Source organism: Poromitra crassiceps, assembly GCF_964638095.1.
Source record: "Poromitra crassiceps genome assembly, chromosome: 1".
Classification (NCBI taxonomy): Eukaryota; Metazoa; Chordata; class Actinopteri; order Beryciformes; family Melamphaidae; genus Poromitra; species Poromitra crassiceps.
Window position 1 is genome coordinate 91,404,232 of NC_139623.1, and position 6,407 is coordinate 91,410,638.

Below are 6,407 nucleotides of genomic sequence, written 5' to 3' on the forward strand. Positions count from 1 at the left end.
ACTCACGCTATATAGAGATACTACACATGCCCACAACAACTAGCGCCCAAGTAGCCATAAAGCTAAAGGCCACATTTGCTAGATATGGAATAGCAGAGCAGGTAATCAGTGATAACGGGCCGCAATTCTCTAGCAAGGAATTCAAGGCGCTAGCCCGTGAGCTGGACTTTCAACATATAACATCTAGCCCACACAATCCCCAAGGGAATGGGCATGCAGAAAGAGCCGTGCAAATAGCAAAGGGGATCTTAAAACAAAAAGACCCTCTTCTAGCGCTCATGTGCTACAGATCCACTCCAAGCAGCAGTACAGGTGTGAGCCCTGCAGAGCTGTTAATGGGCCGGAGGATCCGAACAACCCTGCCTACTCTCGACAGCAACCTGCTACCCAAATGGCCGAGTAGGCAGCGCATCAAAGCCAAAGATGCTGCAGAAAAAGGAAAACAAGCACGCTACTACAATCAACGCCACGGGGTGAGAGATCTACCCACCTTACGACCAGGTGACCAGGTTCTCACCAAGCTGGACAACCAAAAGTCCTGGCTAACACCCGCAGTGGTGACCAACGAGAGTGTCACACCACGGTCCTACGTCATCGAGACGGAGCAGGGAGCTACACTCCGCCGCAACAGACGTCACCTCCAGGCGGTGCCAACTGCTGGATCGTCGGTGCCGGACATCGCACCCATACCGACCTCTGACCAACTGCCGGACACCCCACTGCGTCCAGAGACTGGTCCTCCTGTCCAGGCAGGGAGTACACCTAGGGACACAGATGGACTGATGTGTACCAGGTCCGGCAGAGCCAGTAAACCAGTTGAGAGACTGGACCTGTGAAAAAGAAAAAAAATGTAGAGGAAATGGACTGTTGATTTATTATGGGTTCATGGTTATGTAATGTGAAAAGAGAAAAAACATTCCAATTGTAAACGATTGTGCATGAAAAAAAAAGAGTTCCAAATGTAATCTAATGTTGAATGACCTACTGTAATTGGAAGAGACAAAATTATAATAAGAAACAGTAGTGTAGAATGTTAATGATGCTAAAGCTAATGATACTTTGTTGTTTTGAAAAAAGTAAGAAATACTTCAGTTATTTGAATGTTGAGTTGCACTGAGGAGTGAAAGAATTTAAAAGGGGACATGTAATGAGATGCTGAGTTACGACAGTGATGCGGGGTTACGACGGTGCCGCAAGGCATTATGGGAACTGCCGTAGACTAGAACGTCAGATCAGAAATGACATGTGAATGAACAACAACGCTGAAGTAAAGCTCATACCGAACAACCATACCTGTGTGGACAATATATAATTACAACAAAGAATAAACACTAGAAGGGTTTATTACACTTCCCAGCTCTAATCTTATTTCATACGCTCTCTCTTCAAAAGTGTTTGATTTTCATCATAATCTGGTTTTCCATAATAATAAGTTCAGTGTATGTAGTTTATGCCTGTGTTGCTGTCTGTTGTAGTGTAAAACGACTAAAGAAGATACTGAATAATGACATCACAACAGTATAATCCTAATGTTAATTTAAAATTAAATATTCTTCTAAATATGGATGAAAGTCCAAAAAACGTCAAATTTTCATCGCCACTGCCTTTGCGGGCAGCACCGAGAGTCCCTTCCTTACAGCACCCCCTACCTAAAAGTACTTCCAGCGCCACTGTCAACTTGGCATCTCAGGGCTTGTGAAGATTTTGGATTACGCCAGCTGAACAGCAGGCTATCTCTCTCTCTCTTTTACGTTTGAAATTTGGACTCCATCTGCAACAGTGCAACAGCTTTGCTGTGAAACTCCACGAATGTATTGTGGAAAACGTCACCTGCCCTATCGGCAATAGCTGAATTGACTAAATGACTGATTTATTTTAAATTTTTGGGTGAATGCATCCTTTTTTCTCCTCCCAAACAACTGATCACACTGCGAGTCGAGCCTGCCACCTAGTGGTAGAAATTTTGCAAATACTGTAGGCTGCCCTGAAAGTCCACAAATACATGGATTACTGCAAAGATAGCTTTGATGAGTCTTCTTACCACTTGATTTTACTGTCATATCGGAATCAATACCTCACAACTACCTGCACCCCCCCACACCCCTTCCCCACCTCCAACGTTGAAATAGTAAGCACATGATCAACCCGTTGCTGGGGTTGTTTTTGGAAAAGAAATCTTGGTAACACTTTATAATAACGTTCAGTCGTAAGTCATTTATACGCCTTTAGTTAATGATGAACTAATCACTTACAAAACATGAATATACATTTGTAAATGATTAATACATTCTATGTTAACATATCACAAATGTGTTGTAATTTATAAACCTTTAGTAAATGAAGTGTTCCTTACCTGTTATGTAAATCATTAAATTACAATTAATTTACCAGGCTTTCTGCATCCCCTAAAGTGTAAACCATTCATCACACATAAATGTGTTAGATACAAGCGGGGATGTCTGTCAGGTCACTTAAACCTGCATTCTTTCAAATGGCCTGCAGGGGGCGACCCATTGGTCTGTGGACTTCTATTTTTTGATGCCTCACCTATGGCATTTTGGACATTGCCATCTTGGATCTCGAGACATGTCGAGGGGTTTCCCACAGAGCACGGCCTGCTATTGGTCCGTGATCGGCGAGCTGTGTGATCAGTGGACAAGCGACCTATCAATCACGCCCTAAAACAGTCTGGATCTACAACATAGTCTGAAACTAGTGATTGAGAACATAAATGCACTAGGAAAGTGTTTACTGAGGCCATACTTGAGGCTTCGAAATAGAAGTCAACAAACCAATGGGTCGCCCCCTGCAGGCAAAGAGGACACTTCCGCATTTGCTTCAATTTTGACAAACAGAGCTACCCCCTTGTATGTAACACATTTATGTGTGATGGTTTACACTTTAGATTAGGGGTTGCAGAAAGCCTTGTAAATGAATTGTAAATGATTTACACATCATTTACAACAGGTGAGGAACACTTCATTTACTAAAGGTTTATAGATGACTTACAACACATTTGTATATGTTAACATAACATGTATTAATCATCTACAAATGTATATTCATGTTTTGTAAATGGTTAGTTCATCATTAACTAAAGGCTTATAAATTACTTACGACTAGGGATGTCACAATATATTGTCCCACAATATATCGCGATATCAAAACGTGACAATATGTATCGTTGAGATGAAATCTCATATCGCGAGAAAAAGAAGCTGAACATGGTGGCACTAATCTGCATCTGATTGCATGCTCGCTCTCCTTTTCATTGCTTTGTTTGAACAGACGAGGGACGTTACAGACACGGAGGATGAAAATGGTGAAATTACTCAAATTAGCGTGAAGGATGCCCCCTCAACTTACAAATCGATCGCAAAAAATATTGTTAAAATCGTATCGTATCGTTATCGTGAACCTAATATCGTGTATCGTATCATGAACTGAGTGTATCGTGACACCCCTACTTACGACTGAACGTTATTATAAAGTGTTGCCAAAATCTTTAATCTGTATCCCTGGTAAGTATTGAAATCTTCATTGAAAGCTAACACAACTCCCTAGCTCCATGGACATGGACACACACACACACACACACACAAACACACACACACTGAAACACTATTGCACGCAGGTGCAAACTAACAGTCCCAGATGGCCGCTGACTCTTTGGTATTCTGACCGCCTGTAAGTTTTGATTTTCTTTCATTGTTAGTGTGTCATAGGGCACATTCAAACCACCAGGGTCTCGTCCTGTCTCACACTGGGACTCACTTAACGGACAGGAAGTATTTAACAAGCACAATTTGTCCAATGAACATGAAGAAGTGATGGGATTAAATGTTTTCTGGAAAATTGGGTCTGTAATTGGATTCCTTACTGTGGGAGCACCCTGATGAGGGATTTCCCAATTTACTGTAATGGGCCCTGATTCGTCCTGCCTCATTATCAAGGATAGCATTTAACAGTGGCCAACGCATGAGGTAACACTTTCATGTAACAGCTACTTTGATATAGTGCCAGACCTGACAAGGGCAGAATTGCCAAATCTCTGATTATCTTCTGTTAAACATGACCTAGCTGGTAGTGTGTGTGTGTGTGTGTGTGTGTGTGTGTGTGTGTGTGTGTGTGTGTGTGTGTGTGTGTGTGTGTGTGTGCGCGTGTGCGTGTGTGTGTGTGCGTGTGCGTGTGCGTGTGCGTGTGCGTGTGCGTGTGCGTGTGCGTGTGCGTGTGCGCGCGCATGTCAGCATTACCTAAGGCTTGGGACATTTCAAGGTGTTCTGCAGTATAATCTCTGCTTGTTAGTTGGGTGAATGAATATGTCTATAGTTGTTGCAACACAGTCTCACAGAAAATTGTATAATACCAACGATATGGACCAACGTTGCTATTTTACAATTTCGGCTCGAAAATTGTAAAATAGTAACGTTCTGAGATTTTAGGGTTAGGATTAGAGTAGGGGGAGGGGTTAGAAACAGAAAATCTCCGTAAAACACGCCCAAACCACGCCCACCGCTGTAGACGCATACGTTCCCATTTTACAATTTCTTAGCCGACATTGTAAAATACCAACGTTTGTCCACAAACGTTGCTATTTTACAATTTTTTTGGAGATCGGGTTGGTCTATATGTCTCCACTGTGTCAAACTAAAAATGTTAAAGGAGAATTCCTGTTTTTTACAGGAATTCTCCTTATTTCCAGCTTTGATCCAGGACAGAGTCGTCTCATGAGCCTTCTCCACAGAACACACCAAGGTGCAGCTGTCAGCGCTCACTCTGGATCTGTTCACACCAGGCCATGGTGCAGTTTCTGGAGGGATTTAATTCAGATTCAAAACAAGGAATTAAAGGAATAATTCAGCAAAAAAAAGCTTAAAATGATGTTTTACTCACCCAAATAACTTTGGTTTCATTCTGATCCCCCTAGAAGATATTCAGATCCGAGTAGAGTCCTGGAACTGGCAAAAACAGACATACGTTGTTCACACTGTAAATAACGTATTTTCTGTCACGTCGCGGTTCATTATGGTTGTTATATAATTATGAGAACATGAATTAGTTATGTAACGATTAACGAACCTCCGTGCTGCCGACAGCCTGCTCTGTTTGCTGTCCGAGTGTCACATAGATAACACCTCCCACTTTATCTCCCGCTGCTGTTTGTAATCGATATATGGCCTTATTCCATACGAGCGGGAGTTTAATTGAATCGTCTATAATCTTGAAATCAGATCATGTCTATATGCTAAGCAGGCTTCTAAGCTACACAACACAACAGACGGAGTCAACTCTGACCTGCCCCGGATGTGCTTATATTCTTCTTCTGTAGTTTTCTTTTCTTCTTCTGTTACCAAACAGAAGCGCTTCTCTCTTCTTCTTCTGAAGCACATCCGGGGCAGGTCAGAGTTGACTCCATCTGTTGTGTAGCTAACAACCATAATGAACCACGAGGTGACAGAAAATACGTTATTTACAGTGTGAACGACGTATGCCCCATTTACGCCTGTTTTGGCCAGTTCCAGGACTCTACTCAGATCTGAATATCTTCTAGGGGGATCAGAATGAAACCAAAGTTATTTGGGTGAGTAAAACATCATATTTTAAGCTGAAATAAAGTCTGGGGTGTAAAAAAAACAGGGGTTCTCCTTTAAGACCTTCTTAATTCAACACAACGGGACACCTGCCTGTTGTGGAACAAGAAACGCTCTGCCGCCGTTGTTCAGCGCAGGGTTACTTAGAGATTCCAAAACACAAACAACAGGAATTCTTTCATTTTGAGCGCTTTCACTGCCCTGCTTTTGTTTGGGCTGAACCTTGGTGTGCATTCTTGGAGTGGGATCAATAGTTTGAGTTTAATTATTGTGCCTGTCAGCAAGAAAAAATCAATTTGTCAGCTGTCCTGGCCCTAATCCAGGAAATATGTGACCCATGTGACCCCGGGGCCCAGCAAGAGGTATGATCGAAAGGGAGGGTATAAAAGCATGCGGGCAGCAGCGCGGGGGCCACAGTCCAGCTGCCCTGAGGAGACTGTCACAGAGACTCCACCAGAGACAAGGTAAGACACACTAGGTCCTCGTTCTGCCACAGATCTCCAAACCTTTCTACAGTTTTTGGGTTCCCATTTGAGCAAGTTCAGAAAGCCTTGTAGTGGTGTAAATGTTCAGTCATAAGAAAGATGGAGCTGTCAGTCTGATCTTAGGCACAGCATTCTGTGCACATTTATAGGATCTGCAGTGATTGCCATCAGTGTTGGGCAAGTTACTTTCAAAATGTAATATACTACATATTACTAGTTACTTTCATCTGAAAGTAATGCGTTACTTTACAATATTACTGTATGTGTAGAGTAACTCATTACTTATTACACCACTTTTGCAATACTTTCACCAAAATAACAGCAGTAGCAG